The sequence below is a fragment of the Narcine bancroftii genome, chromosome 6, assembly GCF_036971445.1.
Source record: "Narcine bancroftii isolate sNarBan1 chromosome 6, sNarBan1.hap1, whole genome shotgun sequence".
In the NCBI taxonomy this organism is placed as follows: domain Eukaryota; kingdom Metazoa; phylum Chordata; class Chondrichthyes; order Torpediniformes; family Narcinidae; genus Narcine; species Narcine bancroftii.
The window spans coordinates 143,640,085-143,658,484 of NC_091474.1; the positions used below are offsets into that span (position 1 = coordinate 143,640,085).

Genomic DNA, 18,400 nt, shown 5'->3' on the forward strand with positions numbered 1-18,400 from the left:
CATCGAGGAGAAGGCTTAAGAGTGTGAAAGCACATACCAACAAGCTTAAAGGTAATTTTCTCTGCAGCCATCAGCTCCTGAATGAACCCCAGAACAGAGTTTTTGCAGGACCTTGCTTGATTACAATCCAACACTAATTTTGCTCTTCACATGTCTATATTAATGTTAGAGATAACCTCTTGAATTACTTGCAGAAGAACTCTTCTCCTGCTAGGTGTTTGACAAATGAACCTAAACATTCCACAATGTCCATTATGCATAGAAATTGTTATGCTGCTATAAATCTTATAAGCAAAAGGAATGACATGAGTTGTGAGTAGTGAAATCAAAATATTCAAATCTTGAGAATAAGCAACATTTTTTGAAAAAAAAATTGTTGAAAAGATATGCAGAAAGATTTGCAGATCCTTAACAATTTCTTCCATACCACTTGAAGGCCAGAGACTGCACACCCTCCCAGAATCTACCTTTTTATGTCATAACTTTTAAATAACAACAAGCTACAAAGATTGGATCATGTATTATCTCTGGACAAGTTGACAAGGTCTGCCTGACCCTTTGAAAGGAATGAGCATATGTCGTCATGACAGATGTAAAGAATGTGTGCTGATTATATTTCCAATGTACTTTTGAAATGTTGGGAAAAAAAAACTTTTGATAGCATGGTACATTAAGGTACTGGATTTCCCCATACCTGCTCTTAATATACAGTCCTCAACCCTGAAAAAGGCCAAATTACTTTGTCTAGAATGAGGAGAGGAAATTGATGCCCCATTTCAATGCTTTATGTGGATATGATTCTGTCACAGATTATTGTTGATTAAAGTAAGTCTATTCTGGGAGTGATGACCTTTCCCCATATCAAACCCTGGAGAAAGATCTCCGATAGTCTTGTGCTACTTGGGGATATTATTATTGACGTCCAGGACAAGGAGAAGGATTTGTTGAGTTTAGATCTTTGACAGAATATTGTACCTTCATTTGACTGATATCCTCTCTAAAATGGGGGTTTGGGAAGTAAGGGTAGAATTTTTGTTTGACTGTCCTGCATTAGAGGCACTGTCCAGATTGGTGATAGGAAAGGGCAAATGCTTGGAAAAGAGGTAAACTGCCTTTTCTACTGGGTGGCTTGTCATATTGATTTTTTTTTTTTGCTGAATCTGTCAGAAATCTTGCTGTCATAAAAGGGCTGATAATCCCAGGAAGTGGATGTAATCTGGTCAAAGGTTGCCTGTTTCTACAGAAAGTCTGTTTTCTGTTCACTCAAATATTTACGATAAACACAAAAACTGCAAAGAAGTTAGAATTATTGGGCCAACTTTCACGAGCAATTAAATTTACCTGGACTGATCTGGCACCTCTCTTTCCTTCCTGGACTTCTCTGTTTCCATCTCAGCAGACAAACCCTGGAGAAAGATCTCCGATAGTCTTGTGCTACTTGGGATATTATTATTGACGTCCAGGACAAGGAGAAGGATTTGTTGAGTTTAGATCTTTGACAGAATATTGTACCTTCATGTGACTGATATCCTCTCTAAAATGGGGGTTTGGGAAGTAAGGGTAGAGTTTTTGTGTTTAACGTAAATATTTGAGTGAACAGAAAACAGACTTTCTGTAGAAACAGGCATTGATTAGAGACCCACAGCTACCTGGCCCATACCATTTTTGCCCTGGATTTTAGTCTTTCTGACAGTATCTCAACCAAAAATGATCAGTTTCTTCAACAAACACTGGTTTGTAGTTCTCGGTATGATATAGCTGATTGAGGGGTACTGCTCCATTGCAGGTTCCAAGATTTCAAATGGTGCTCCTCTGACTTCGTGAATAGAGTCCACTTTATTTTGAAGAACTCCAATGCACTGTTCAAATAATGACATCATCTGTGGAAGATAAAAAATCTTAGAACCAGATTTTGAAGGGGGTTTATCTGATCTTCTTGATTTTAATGGACGAGTCTCTAACCTTCCCAGCACAGATTTGCTCATTTTTTTTCTGCATAGGTAAATAAACATGAATAGAACAATAATTAAATTTGTATAATACTAGTGACAGTAATAACAAAACTAGTGTAACATTGAAAAAACACATGCAAAAAGAAAAAAAACTTGCTATTCTACAAATTCAACCTCCTACCTACAAAGGCTGTTGGCAAAAACATAGATCGCAATCTGATGATGAAAAGAAAAATAAACAATGAGTTCAAAGATCAAAAATTAATTAAGCTTACAAATTTGGAAAATAATTAAGAAAAGAACCCCATAAAGGAATAAAATTTACATTCGTTACAGTAGTGGAACATCTAACTTTTTCTAAAGGCCAACAAGCTATTGTATCAGTCAGCCATTTAGTGTGAGTGGGAGGACCAGCATCTTTCCATTTCATTAGTACAGACCAATGGTTCTCAACTTTTTCTTTCCACTCACATACCACTTTAAGTTATCCCTATCCCATGGGTGCTCTGTGATTAGTAAGGGAATGCTTAAGGTGGTGTGTGAGTGGGAAGGTTGAGAATCGCTACTCAAGACCCAATTGTTACTGAAATATTTTGCTTGAGAAAAATTGTCATTGGCCAATTTCCTTTGGAGTTATGAAACCGTGCATATAATGAGTCAATTAGTTATGATTAAAACAGTGGTTTTCAAACTTTTTCTTTCCAGCCACATACCACCTTCCTTACTAATCACAGAGCACCTATGGCAATGGGATTACTTAAAGTGGTATGTGAATGGAAAGAAAAAAGTTGAGAACAACTGGTATAGGCCTTCTGGCAATCAGGGAAGCAAAAGCTACTAAATGGGATTGTGAAGAATTCAATATTGGATCATTGGGTCTGCATATTCCAAACAAGGCAATAAAAGGAGATGGAGCCACATTAATATTAAGAACTAAAGACAATGTATGAAATAGGCCTTCCCAATAATTGAGAAGAGAAGGTCACAAAAACGTATGATACAGCCATGGTATTTGTCGAATCCTTCTGTAAAGAAGCAGGCTGGCACCACTTATGGCTCCTACAGATTTCCTTAAGTAGAACTACAGTCTTTTCAGCCACTCTGGTTTCCATTGCTTTTTCCTGCAATTCCAGATCCAATTTTGCAAGTTCCAATTCCGTCTCATTTTCTGACAGTGTATTTTGAAGCCTTTTATTAGACTCTCTCTCTACATTCAATTCTTTCAATGGAAAAGTAATTTTCCTGTTATCTTCTGAAAAGTTAGTAACTTGACCTGGAGTGAAATGGTCATGCGATGCATTGGTATTTGTGCTTTCAGTCCTGCTGTAGTAAACTTGAAGTGTCTGAATTTCTTCATCTTGATTTTAATGTTGCTGAAATGCAATATCTTTCTTTCTTTCTTTATTGTTATTAGCTGGGCCTTCGAGGTACATTCTTGATTGTTTTCTGTAGTCAGCTGACTCGTGTTATTAACCAATGACTTGTTCTCTTTTAAAAGATGCATTGCTACCTCAAACTGTATGCATCTTGATACGGCTGAATCCCTTTCCTCAATAACTGCATTTATTTCTTCAGTAGTTATTCTTTTCTGCTCTCTGGCTGTGGGAATTCTATCTACAATTAAATCTCCATTGTTGTTAACTGCTCTTTTCTCTTGGTCACTTTCAAAATTGAAGGATCATGAGATTCATTGTCATTTTTCTAAAAATCTCTTTTGTTTCCAAGCACAAAGTTAAAATCTTTCTGGTTACTGTTTTTGTGATTATCCAATATTTCCAAATCCCTTTTCAACATTTTGTTCTCTGAAGGCAGTTTCACCAATTTTGCAGCCAAATCTTTGTTTACCAGTTTTGCGGCCTGATGTGCGATATTTTCATTGATTTCGTCTACTGGTGCCTCTTGGGTACAAAAGCTACTTTTAGATTTGTTCTCGGCCATTTGTTTTAGTCCTGCCTCAGATTTGGTTCACAGAAATAATCACCAGCAGTATTTACAGCAAATTCTAATACTTAATTTCATCAATTTCTGATGAAAATAATTCCTTCAGTGCTGGTTTAGATGTCTTTGATTTAATTTCGTCAGCATTATTTTCACATTCATCTATTTTCTTCAGAAGTGGCTTTCTTATTTACATCTTTTGCTGCAGTATTGACTTTTAATTAACACACTCTGAACAGAGGCTCCCCAGAAGAATCTGAATCAATCCCAAAGTAAACAGAAGGAACATCTATTTTCTGCCTTTGATTTTCTTTTGCTCTTTCTGTTTCAGGTGTGCAAATTTCTCTTTTCTCTAAACATAATCCAATGCAACAATGTCCATTGCCTTGCTTGGCAGATTTTGAAACTAAATCCAAGGCCATCTTGTCTTCTTTTGAAGGTTTTTGGTCGTCACTGAGGCCCTCAAGAAAATCAGTCCTGAACTGTTGTTCTCACAGCTCATCAAGTTTCACAGCTGGTATCCTTTTGAAGCTTAACTGCTCCTGAGCGATATCATTATTTCCTCCTAATGGTCCATTAATTGTCCAACCAAGCATGGTTAAGGTCTGACACCCACACTCCGTATTCCATCTGGTGGTTCCAGAGCCTTTGGTTCATCTGAGCCAATCAGCAACTCTATCAGAGCCAATTTCAGGTAGATGAACGTTCCTTAGATGAGACTACCGATCGATGTTGTTTTGATGTGGGAGGTTTCCTTTGCTCACAGGCATAGCCTTCTGAGTGTGTATGCCTAGGAGATCACAAAAATTGCTGCTGTCCAGTCCAGCAACCTCTAAGCCTGAAACAATGCTGGTTTTAATGACCTTCATTTGACTCATAGTTCTTAATAGAGGACTTGACCACCTTCCCTGAAGATTAAGCTTATTCTTTAGCCCCTCTGTGCAAAATGATTCCGTGCTACTTGGGTCAAGAAATGCAAAAGTATGCACCGTTGCATTCTCCTTCCTGGCCTTGACTTGTATAGGCACCGTTGAGAGTTTGCTGTTGTTTTCAATGGCCCCAGTAAGACCACTTGTCTGTACAGTTTTCAGCTGCTTCCTTTCTTTCCTTTTGTTCCTTTTCCATTTCCTTCCTTCTTCGGTGGATATGCAGCATCTGGGATGCTTTTAACTGCACATGTTGCAGGTGAGTTGCTTCCTGTGGTTTTTGCTGATGTGAACTGTACACCAGTGGTTTTCAAATTGCTCCCCTAAACTCACATTCTACCTTAAATATTCCCTATGCCTTAGGTGGTCTGTGATTAGTAAGGGATTGCTTAAGGTGGTTTATGAATGGAAAGAAAAAGATTGAAAATCACTGTTTTAATTGTACCTCATTGACTTGTTATGTGCATGGTTTCATAACTCCAAAGGAAACGGGTCAATGACAATTTTTCTCAAGCAAGTTATTTCAGTAACAATGGGGTCTAGAGCAGTAATTCTCAACCTTCCCTTCCCATTCACATACTACTTTACGCAATCCCTTACTAATCACAGAGCACCAATGTCATAGGGATTGCTTAAAGTGGGATGTGAGTTTAGGGGGCAGTTTGAAAGCCACTGTGATGCACAATCAAATGCACAAAGACTGAAGTTATTGGAACTGAAGGTTTTTATTAACAAGGGATGGACACAATCCCTTGTGTTGCTCATTCACACTGACCTGGGCTCAAACTGGAGGCAGGTTTGTGGCATGATACCATTTATAGGGGAGAAATAGGAGTCTCGAGCCGGCCATTGAGAGCAGGGTCAAAGAGAAAATGTCATGTCACTTACATATACAAATGAGTAAAATAGTGGTTTCACCACATTCACCCCCATTTTTAAAATAAACTTCCCAGGGTTGGTGGGGGGTGGGGGGGGTGGGTGTGTGGTTATGGTCAGCTAAACTCTAGTTTAGTCTGTCTGGCGGTCTCCTTTGGTGTTATGCCCAGTGTATCCCCGTCCAGGGGTCCGCGGCAGTCTCTCTTGGTGCCAGTTGGCACAGTGGGGATACTTGGCTGAGCTGGGGGAATGAGTGAGTCGGCTATCAGCTTAGCAGGGATGGTGGGGGTTGGGAAGTGAGGCCCTTGAGAGCTGGGGGGGTGGTGGGGGGGGGAGGATGGATACTGTGTCCTCGCATCTGTCCAGGAATACCACGTAGGCTTATTGTGGGTTTGCGTGAAGCAGCTGGACCTTCTCGACCAGAGGGTCAGACTTGTGGGTTCTCGTGTGCCTGTAGAGTAGGACCGGCTTGGAGAACGTCAGCCAGGTTCCTGATGCCTATCTCCTGGGGAATGTAAACAGTCTCTTGTGAGGTGTCTCATTGGTGGCCGTACATGGGAGGTACGGGATAGCATACAGCACCTCTGGGAGGATCTCATGCCAGTGGAGGATGGGGAAGCATTTGGACTTTAAAGACAGTAGTACTGCCTTCAAGATCGTGCTGCTCTCCCGCTCCACCTGGCCATTCCCTTTGGGGTTATAGCTGGTGGTCCAGCTAGAGGCGATGCCCTTGGACAGCAAGTATTAATGCGGCTCATGAAGGATTGCTGTGGTCATAGTAGGGGCATCCGAAAATGGAGTAAAGATTGTTCAATGCCTTTATGATGGTAGCTGCGGTCATGACCGGGCAGGGGATGGCAGAGGGGATCCACGAGTCCTCATTGAAGTTGATGAAGTACATGTTGTGGTTCGTGGAGGGCAGGGATCCTTTGAAGTCCAAGCTTAGATGTTCAAAGGGGTGAGTGACCTTGATCAGGTGTGATCAGTCGGACAGGTAGAAGCACAGTTTGCACTATGTGCAGACCTGGCAGTTTTTGGTCAGTGCCCTGATGTCCATGATGGATTAGGGGAGATTACGAGCCTTGATGAAATGAAAAAAATGGGTGATCCCTGGGTGGCAGAGGCCATTGTGCAGTGCCTGTAATCGGTCCATCTGCACACTGGCAGAAGTCCTCCGAGACAAGGTATCCGAGGGCTTGTTGAGCTTTCCGGGCCAGTACAGTTTGTCATAATTGTAGGTGGAGAGCTTGATTCTCCACCTCCAGAATTTTATCATTTTTGATTTTTACCCCACTGCTAATTGTTAAACATGAAAGCAACTGCCTGTCGGTCAGTCAGCAAGGTAAAATGCTTAACGGTGAGATAATGTCTCCAATGCCATACAGCTTCAATGATAGCCTGGGCTCTTTCTCGATGGAGGAGTTCTGGATCTCAGGGTCCTGGAGGGTGCACAAAGAAACACCATGGGCCTGCCCACCTCATTAAGTGTGACAGCCTGGGCAAAGTCTGACACATCGCTCTCCACCTGAAACGGGATAGATTCGTCCACTGAATGCATCATGACCTTTGCAATATCGGCTTTAATACAGTCGAATGCCTCGCAGGCTTCTGCTGATGGGAGGCTGGTGGCCTTGATGAGTGGTCGGGCCTTCTTCATGTAGCTGGGGACCCACTGAGCGTAATAAGAGAAAAACCCCAGGCACTTTTTCAGGGCCTTGAGGAAGTAGGGGAGTGAGAGTTGTAATGGGGGCATATGCGGTTAGGGTCGGGGATGATGACTCCTTTCTCTACAATGCAGCCTAATATAGCCAGGCAACGTGTGTTATATTTCAGGCTGAGGCATTTTGCCATGTGGAGAAATTTCTGGAGGTTCCTCTCATGTACCTGCAGATGGTGACCTTGCCTCCCAAGATGGTGGTGCCTATGTTCCCCATGAAGCAACCGTATGTTCACTGGAGAACGATTCAGTGTTATGGATGGCTACCTCCAGAGTGTTCGCCAGTTTGATAGTTTGAGGTAGTTGTTTCTGTTAGAGTAGCCTCTGCCTCATGTCGTCGGAATGGACGCCTTTTACACAGGCATCTCTGATCAGTAGCTGAGTGTGCTGTTCTGTACTCACAGCCTAGCAGTGGCAGTCCCTTGCAAGCTTCTTTAAATACTGTGTTCAAAGGATGCTTGGTACTGAAGTGGGTCACCATCAAAAACATGAACCTCCTTCTTGGGCATGGAAGGGAGACACTCTAGCTGGATTACTAATGCAGAGATTTCATTTTGCCTTTCCATGACTGTCCACCTTTGCTTGTAGCAGGTAATGTAGCTGGAGATGTCACATGTGCACATTCACTTAGATTTATGTTGATTGACTGGAGTGTCAACGGAGCTGCGGTGATAGACCTGAGCTGTACCACTGGTGCGTTGGATTGGTAACTCCCTGCCTCGGGCGGATTTGTCTATGTGTATGCATGTCTTGTAACAGTGGTACAAAAGGATCTGCCTTAGCATTGTGTTTTCATTTCCAGTTGTTCTTTCTCAATATACGACTCCAAACCATCAGTCACTTCAGATAAGTTACCTTGAACACTGGATCTCTTTGAGGCTCCTAGTACCTCCATTTTGGCCCTGGTAGCAGCAACATTTACTTCCAGCTCCAGCTACTCTTTTTCCCTCCTTAGCTGCTCCTCCTGCTCTTCCAAAGTGTGTTTATCCTTAAGTAATTTTTGTTGAATAACAAGGACAGCCATTTCAGTCTCCGCCTTTATACGTGTAGATGCAGACCTGGAAACTCTGGAGCTTGATCCAGAAGAACTTTGTTTGCTGCTCCTGTTTCTAACCTTTGACACACTGTCACCTGGTTGCATTTCATCCTACATGTCAGATGTTGCCTTAATCCTTGACTCTTTCTCCAGTTGGAATTGCTCATCCTTTGCATTTTCATTTTCTTCACCACCATGTTGTGACACACCTTCAGCCATTTCTAATTTGCTGACTTTAAATTCAGTTGATGTCTTCCGCAGTGATTTTCGATGGCCCTTTTAAGCATCTCCATCCAACCGTCCGCCGAACTCGAGGACCATGCACGTACAACGCAGACCCAAAATCAACAGTCCCCGATGGACAAGCTGCTGCCCTTGAAACATCTCCAAACTGCATTTAAGCTAAATAAATATTCAGAAAGAATCTACAAATGTAATCCTACCACTTGTATTGGCTGTGATGAACTGCAGTCAACAAGCGAGTTTCCACCACAGCAGCAATCAATGATATTGCTGTGATTCTCAGCAAATGACTCTGTCAGCATGTACGTAGGACATTCTGCTCCAGGATTAAAAAACCCTGGATCCCTCTGTGGCTGATGCTTGGACTGATGGAGGTGGATTGCTGTCAGCAGTCTGTTCTCAGCATTTCCGAAATGGCTGCCATATTGTATTCAGAATCCCTCCAAACCAAAGAGTTTTGTTCAGACTGTTTTTCTTCTGAATGTTCTAAGTAAATTTTCTGTTGACTAAATGCAACGACTACTATACATAAAAGCCGCTTGGAGGCTCTTAACTGTGACGTATTTCGATTATAGTCTACTACTAAGAACACCAAGACTTGTAATGATTTATTATAATGTAGTTCGAATGTTTCAAATAGTAATGTCTATGTGGAAACGATCTATTATTGCAACATCTGTGATGAATGATTTATAATAATGAACATTTAATCCGTGGTGAAGGTCAATAGAAAAGATGCGAGCCTCACTCACCTTCCTAGTCTCTATAGCACCATATTGTTCAATGCAGGCTAATAAACTCTCTCAGCCTCATATAATCCCTGCTCCTGCAGCAATCCCCAGTCCATTGCACATGCGCACTGGAAGATACCGAACGCATGCAGCCTCCAGGTCCTGAGACACCACAGCCGAAATTACAATGGTAAACAATGAGCCTTTGGCTCTTTCAGAAGGTATTCTGAAAGAATGGATGTATAAATATTTGGATAGTTAGATGAGGACTGATTAGTGATGGTCAACATGGCTTTGTATGCATTAGGTTGTGTTTAACCCATTTTGCTGAGTTTTTTTTGAGATTAGCATGAAAGTTTAATAAGCAACATTAGTAAGGCTTTTGACAACACTTCGTGGAAGGTTAGTCAGGAATGTTCATTCGTTTGGTTTTCATTGTGACAGTAAATTGGATTAAACCTTGGCTTTGCGGGAGAAGCCAGAGAGTGGAAGGGGATATTTTTCTCTCTGGCTGGAGGCCTCTGACTAGTGGTGAGCCTCAAGGATTGGTGTTGTTTGTCATCTATATAAATGATCAAGATGATAATGTGGTAAATTGCATCAGCAAGTTTGCAGATGACACAAAGATTGGAGGTGTAGTGGACAGAGAGGTAGGATTTCAAAGCTTGCAGAGGGATCTGAACCAGCTGGAAAAACAGGCTGAAAAATGACAGATAGAATTTAATACAGACAAGTGTGAGGTTTTGCATTTTGGAAGGACCAAACTGAGAAAGGACATTCACAGTAAATGGTTAGGTATGTGGTAGAACAAAGGGATCTGGGAACGCAGAGGGATCAGGTGGGGCTGATGGGGTAGATGGGGCTGTAAAGAAAGCTTTTGACACATTTGGCTTCATAAATCAAAGCATTGAAAAAAAGGATGTGGGGTGTTGTGGTGAAATTGTATAAGATATTGATTATGGATAGATTTGCAGTATTGTGTGCAGTTTTAGTTATCTAACTACAAGAAGGGTATTAATAACATTGAAAGAGTGCAGAGATTTACAAGGATGTTACTAGGACTTGAAGAACTGTGTGACAGGGAAAGATTAAACAGGTAAGAACTTTATTCCCTAGAGCGGAGAAGGAATAATAAGGGGATATTCGATAGGTGTATACAAAATTATGATACGTATAGAAAGAGTAAATGCAAACAGGCTTTTTAAACTGTTAGATGAGATAAAAACTGGAGGACATGTGTAAGGATGAAAGGAGACATTTAAAAGGAATGTTAGGGGAACCTCTTCACGCAGAGTGGAGGGAGTGTGGAACAGAATGCCAGCTGAATTTGTTCAATTTTGATATTTAAGAAAAATTTGGATGGGTACATTGATGAGAGGAGTACAGTGGTCTGGGTGCAAGTCAGTGGGACTAGGAAGAAGACTTTCAGGACCGACTCGAAGGGCCTGTTTCTGTGCTGTAGCTTTCTACAGTTCGATTATGGTTTTTACCAAAGTAAATTAGGAACTGGTATTATCAGAGCAGTTGTCCTTCAATTCTGGAAATAAAACAAGACATTACTTGCAAGGTGATCGGTATTGAAACCTGTGCTTCAGCAGTCACCTGAATTCTTTCATTTCATCTGGAAATCAAAAATGCTTCCTTTTTTTAAAGAGACATTACACAAGGAAAAGCCTGAGTGGGGGTAAGATATTCCCAATGTGGTCCTCATCCTAATTGCTACCTTTTTGTGGTTGTATCTGCTCTCTACATGCATAATCAAGTGTTCTGCTGTCATGACTAAAGAGTCTGACTCGGTATGTTGACTCAGCATTTATATCTGTGAATGGTGTTTGACCTGCTCAGTCCCTCCAGCAATTCTTTGTCAGCTCAGGATTCCAGCATCCATAGTTTTTGTGCTTTGACCTTTCTCTGGTGTGACAAAGTACAGCCAAGGAATATTCTATTTTGACTGCATCGTAACACCTATATGTTCGTAGAAATGCTTGTGCAGATCAACGTATTCTGTCATGTGTCAATCACTCAGATCTGTAGACAAGACTTGCCAAGTTATGCAGGCAAGGGAGGCAGTGGATTTTATGAACAGGTTCTCCAAATAAACAAAGTAATATGGCAGAATGCCTCCAAACAATAACATCTACCAAACACTGCTGGAAAAGTCCCACCAGTTAGATCGATCGTGCAAATCAAGTCTTCATCTATGTGGTTCTGGAATTTATGTTTGCTATGAGTGTTTCAAAAGAATTTAGTGATCTTTTGAGGCTCACCCTCTAGGTGTGAAACACCATATGGCACTGCAGCTAATTTTTCAGAGCCACGCACTGTGACAAACATTAACTGCTTCTGAAACACTATCAACTCATATATTTGTTGCCCCAAAATTTGATCTTCTGGTGTGAAATGCTGTCTGTCACCTGATATTGACCACTGGCTGAATGGGGTGCATACTTGGCTGGCTGCCAACCAAGGTTAACAAGCCCAGCCTTCCCATCCAGTTAAACCACCGGACACTTGGTCATAGCAAACTCAGTGAAAATGGGGGACACCAATGAGAAGATGTTGCTACGGACGCAGTAATGTTGGAGAGGCCAATTGCAATGACCTTGTGCCTGGCAAGCCAGGGAGCAGTCACTTGGTGATTATTATGCCAAGAAAGCGGATTCGATTACATGTGTTCACCCTTGGGTGAACGGAACATCAGGCCCAGAACACACCTGTCCCCATTTTCACATATACTATGTAGAACACAACAGGCAACACCAACTTCTGATACAAAAGTGGTACAAATATCAAGTTGCTTGGCCTGGCACCTACAGCGACCTTTGAGATATCTGAAGATTTTTTACCACCATCCTTGCCAAGCTCAAACGGAAGGTAGAGCTTCGCTGACGTTGATCGAGTGGGTGCTGGTTAGTGAACTCTTTCATCAGCCACTTCCTGAGGGGATAAGCTGGGTCTCCATTTAGATGTACGGCGATCTACACTCTGCTCTGCCCACAGAAATCCAAAAATGTTAACAATGTAGATTTAAAAGAACTTAAATCAACGAGATTTAACAACGAGATAGACAACAGACTCGCCAAGGCAAATAGCGCCTTTGGAAGACTACACAAAAGAGTCTGGAAAAACAACCAACTGAAAAACCTCACAAAGATAAGCGTATACAGAGCCGTTGTCATACCCACACTCCTGTTCGGCTCAGAATCATGGGTCCTCTACCGGCATCGCCTACGGCTCTTAGAACGCTTCCACCAGCGTTGTCTCCGCTCCATCCTCAACATTCATTGGAGCGACTTCATCCCTAACATCGAAGTACTCGAGATGGCAGAGGCCGACAGCATTGAATCCACGCTGTTGAAGATCCAACTGTGCTGGGTAGGTCACGTCTCCAGAATGGAGGACCATCGCCTTCCCAAGATCGTGTTATATGGCGAGCTCTCCACTGGCCATCGTGTCAGAGGTGCACCAAAGAAGAGGTACAAGGACTGCCTAAAGAAATCTCTTGGTGCCTGCCACATTGACCACTGCCAGTGGGCTGATATCGCCTCAAACCGTGCATCTTGGCGCCTCACAGTTCGGCGGGCAGCAACCTCCTTTGAAGAAGACCCCAGAGCCCACCTCACTGACAAAAGACAAAGGAGGAAAAACCCAACACCCAACCCCAACCAACAAATATTCCCCTGCAACCGCTGCAACTGTGTCTGCCTGTCCCGCATCGGACTTGTCAGCCACAAACGAGCCTGCAGCTGACGTGGACATTTACCCCTCCATAAATCTTTGTCCGCAAAGCCAAGCCAAAGAATGCAATCTCTGAAATCACAAACTATCAGTTCACTAATGTTTTTCAATAACACAATAGAACCTGACCCTTGGACTTGTCATAAGTCTCATTGAAGTAGAGTCAGTCAGCCATTACTTCAGTTTAACATATACATAGTTCACTGTCATTGTACATGAGACAAAAAAAACACAATTGATTGATCCACACATACATGACTGTACAGTGGAGTGTATAAACGTGGAAGAGGTACCTGCATTAATCTTCAGCCTTTCTGTAGATGGGTGAGGTGGCTAAAACTTAAGCATCGTGCGTGCAACCAGGCCAACCTACATACACAGCTGTGAAGCTGGATCAACAAAGTCTCTGTTTAGATTGACATATGAAATATGTTAATTGATAAAGGCTATTGATTGTAACTCAGGCTGTGATCCTTACTATTGAACTGGTCCACAACAGCTTGAAGAACAATGGAGTGTTACCCTTTCCGATTGCAATAGACTAGTACATTCTTGGAATGGGGGTGGGGAGGGAGTTGTCTGATGGGAGTGCGTGTGTCATCGACGGGACCAGCACACATTGGATACCCCTATTCTGCAAATCCATCAATTGTCTCCTGAAGACGTGCACCACTTGGTAGGTCAATAAAATGCTTAAATAGGACCTTTTTCAATGCTCCAGTAACTTGGCGTACGCACACACACCAACACCAAAAATACAACTTGTAGATCGATATTCACATGGCGTAGCGCACCACCACACAGCAACGGTGAGTCTAGGCTGAGGTTCCAGAGACTGTCACCAGTTTGTCTTGCACCTCTGGTGTGGCTCATCAAGTTCTAATATAAAGTCAAAACTTTCCCTAGATCTACTAAATTGACCACTCCACTCATCTTTAACAAAATTGTTGAGGACGTTAGACCAGAACACGTGGTTTCTCTGCTCTACATCATGCTATACAAGAGCAGCACAATTGGACTCACAAGAACTAAACATCTCTGTCTACGGCGTCTAAGGTCCGTATACCTTTCTGCCTCAAACATCTCTCTGCTCCTCTTCATTTGCTCCTCCAATGTATTTTTGATCGCACAAACACGTTGCTCCACAAATTCTGCATCCATCTGCATACCATAATGCTGTGTTCCATGCGCAGGAACTGTGCTTGCGCTCAGAGTGGTATGCACATCATCAAGCCATTTTTGTGTAGAAAGCTATTCTGACACATTTGTTTTACGTCATTGCATATGGAAGAATACATCATCCAGTCAACAAATTGTCATTTTTCTCTCTTTCCTCCCTTCTCCTGCTGCTTGTGCTCTTTTTAAATTTTAAACATTAAGCCAGTCCTACCAGGCGTGCAGTGCTAATTTTTGTTAAGTGCCAGAGCTCACAAAAAAATGGCAACAAGGAGGTGCTGAAACTGCCCCCTGAGGTGCAGGAACGGCGCTCCAGTGAGGTCCGGTAGCACTGCACCCTTTGAGTCCCGCCCATACTGCCTGTTGACTGCTAACTATGTGGAAGGTGAGTCTTCAAGGTTTGGAAGATTTGCTTGATAACCAAGCTGTATTATCTGAGCAGGTTGTGGAAAACGTGACTTGCAGAAATCTGACCACTTAAATTCTTCAAGATCGTAGTCGTAATAAAAATACTAAAATGTTTGTGTTTATCAATAGCTGGATACAGTATATAATTCTATAAGTTTAATTGTGTGTAATATTAAACCGAGCATTTAACGAAATGTCAGAATGATTGCATGGATGCTTTGAGTGATACAATATGAGTAGCTAGTAACTACAGAAAATAGATGTTAGACATGAGGAGAAATTGACTTGTGAATAGTTCTCGGGAACAATGGAGCACAGTTCAATCTAAACAGTGATAAGCGAGAAATGGTGGCAATCTGAATAGAATGGGATGCATGCAAGTCCAGCATTATTTTAATGTAGCAAATAAATAATCAATTGTGTGAATAAAGTGCTGGCCTTTGAATTTGGCTGATGAAAGTAAGCAGAGAAATAAGATGTCCAGCAACTTGTCAGAGCCCTCACAAGACCACACCTGGAGTGCTGTGAACAATTCTGGGCATCGTATCTACGGAATGTAGTATTGGCTTTGGGTGGGGGAACTATAGATTAGGTTTATGTGGAATTGGAGGATTGGTTATACCAACTGACTGTATTCCCTGATATTTGAATTCTTAAGAATGATTTGATATTTCCAAGGTGATAAAGGAAACTCGTTAAATAGAGAAAAATAATAGAACCAGAATCAGGTTTATTATCATAATGTGTCATGAAATTTGTCATTTTGCAACAACAGTATTTTGCATCACAGGCACAAAACTGCAATAAATTATGGCTCGGCAAATACAATGTTTAAAAATAAATAATTATTGCATGAATAGAAAATGTGGGGTAGTGTCCATAGGTTTAGTCCATTCAGAAATCTGATGGCAGAGGGGAGGAAGCATTAGGTGTGCGTTTTCAGGCTCCTGTCCCTCCTCCCTTATGATGATAGTGAGAAAAGGCGTGGCCTGGGTGGTGAGGGTCCTTGATGATAAAGGCTGCTTTCTTGAGACACCACCTCTTAAATATATCCTTAATGCTGTTGAGATGAATGCCCATGATGGCGCTGGCAGAGTTCACATTTCTCTGTAGCTTCTTCTTGTCCTGTATATTGGCACCTCCATACCAGACAGCGATGTAGTTAGTCAGAATGCTCTCCTTGATACTCCTGTAGAAATTTGCAAGTCTTTGGTGACATCAAATCATCTCAAACTTCTAATGAAATATAACTGCTGGTGAACCTTCTTCTTGATTGCTTCGATGTGATGGCTCCAGGATAGATCTTCAGAAATGTTGGCATACAGGAATTTGAAGTTCTTTTACCCTCTCCACTGCTGGCCCATTGATGAGGATTATTTTGTCTTCTGACTTCCCCTTCCTGAAGTCCACAATCAGTTCCTTACTTTTGCTAACATTGAATGTGCAAGGTTATTGGTGTGATACCACTCAACTAGCAGATCTATCTACGCTTTCTCATTGCTCTGTGATTCTGCCAAAACCGTGGCGTCATCAGCAAATTTATAGATGGCATTTGTATTGTGCCTAGCTACACAGTCATGGGTGTAGAGAGAGTAGAGCAGTGGGCCAAACACCCATCCTTGAATTGCACCCACGTTGATTGTCAGTGAGGAGGGGATGTTGTTATTGATCTGCACTTACTGTGGTCTCCTGATGAGCAAGTCAAGAATTCGGTTGGAGAGGGAAGGGCAGAGGCACAGATTTTGATGCTTGCTGACCTGTACAGAGGGAATGATGCTATTAAAAGTGGAGCTGTAATCAATGAAAAACAGGCTGATATATATATATTTATATATAAATATATTTATAAATATATATATATATATATAAAAATATATATATATATATAAATATATATATATAAATATAAATATATATAAATATATATAAATATATATAAATATATATATAAATATATATAAATATATATATATTTATATATATAAATATATATAAATATATATATATATATTTATATATATAAATATATATATTTATATATATAAATATATATAAATATATATATAAATATATTTATATATATAAATATAAATATATATTTATATATAAATATATATATGTGTATATGTGTGTGTATATGTGTGTGTATATGTGTGTGTATATGTGTGTGTATATGTGTGTGTATATGTGTGTGTATATGTGTGTGTATATGTGTGTGTATATGTGTGTGTATATGTGTGTGTATATGTGTGTGTATATGTGTGTGTATATGTGTGTGTATATCAGCCTGTTTTTCATTGATTACAGCTCCACTATATATTGCTGTTGTCCAGGTGATCCAGGGCTGAATGGAGTGACATTGCATCTGTTGTGGAACGATTGTGACAATAAGTAAATTGCAGTGGGTCCAGGTCTTGGATGCAAGTTAATTCTGGTCGTGACTAACCTCTCAAAGCATTTCCTTGCAGTAGATGTGAGTGCGACTGGGCAATAGTCATTGAGGGAGCTCTCTCTGCCCTTGGGCACCCGTATGATTGATGTCCTTTTGAAGCAGATGGGGGAGATTAAAAATATCCATGAACACTCCAGCTAGTTAGTTGGCACAGATTTTCAGTGCCCTGCCAGGTACGCCATCAGGGCCTTATGCCTTGCGAGGTTTCAACCTCTTGAAAGATGTTCTGATGTTGACCTCTGAAACAGATATCACAGCCAGAAATTTCAGGATTGCAGTTAGGATGGGTGCTGGACTCAAAAGGGGATAGGTATTTGGTAATGCTGATTACTGGTATATCACTTGTTAATTTTAAATCTTGGACGTGTATATTGACAGTCACAGATCCGTCATGATCACATTTAATGATAAAACAGTCTTGAGGACTTTCGTTGGTAGGCACACACTTAAGATGATGGGCTACAGAAGTGCTCAGTTGTGATTTGAAATTGTGATGGTTTACCTGAAAGGTGGTTGAAACAGCTGGTAATATTCAAAGGATAAATAACTGCTTAAGAGGAAGAAAGTACAGGGCAATGAAGTAATAAGTAGTAAATAGATTTCTCTACTATTAAGATTTCAAGCTGAGGATTAATGAGACATTCACCAAGATTCAGTGACACCAGATTTCTTTCCTCCTCTTATTCTGGAACCATGAATGTTCTGAGTTTAATCACTCTTCCATTTATTCAGACGCGTAAGCCCCGAGCTCTGGGAAAACTCGTGAGTTACCCTGTATTTTTGCTTCTTAAAATCTCCCTGTTGATCACCAATCCTAGTATCTCTACAAAGTTTTCTGTAAAATTTTGTGTGAAAAGTACTTGTAAAGCACTTTGAACATGTGTGCTCTCCTGCTGGTGAATAGCAAGACCTTTTTCCAGCATATTGTATATTTTGAGTGCATAAGCTCTTTTAGCTTAATGCTTGTAGGAAGTTTCCCCCACCCACCCCTCAGTTTTCTATTTGTATCATGGATACTCGAGGATAGTTGGTTTCTAGAAAGCCATCATTGATGCCGCTTGATGTTTGCTAATGGTTCCAAAGGTATTTTGTGCATGTCACGCTCTAAGTGTATGATTAATAAATTGTACTCCAGCCACTACTTGTGCAATTGTGTTAGTCATTTTGTTGCGAGTCTAACCATTGATTTGAGGCTTGAGAAATACAG

At 41.2% G+C, this 18,400-nt stretch overlaps 1 protein-coding gene across 2 annotated transcripts in view; it reads left to right on the forward strand.

Moving 5' to 3' along the window:
• The window catches only part of LOC138736552 (lysophospholipid acyltransferase 2-like), a 194,295-nt gene that overhangs the window by 33,731 nt on the left and 142,164 nt on the right, over positions 1-18,400 (forward strand). The window lies entirely within an intron of this gene.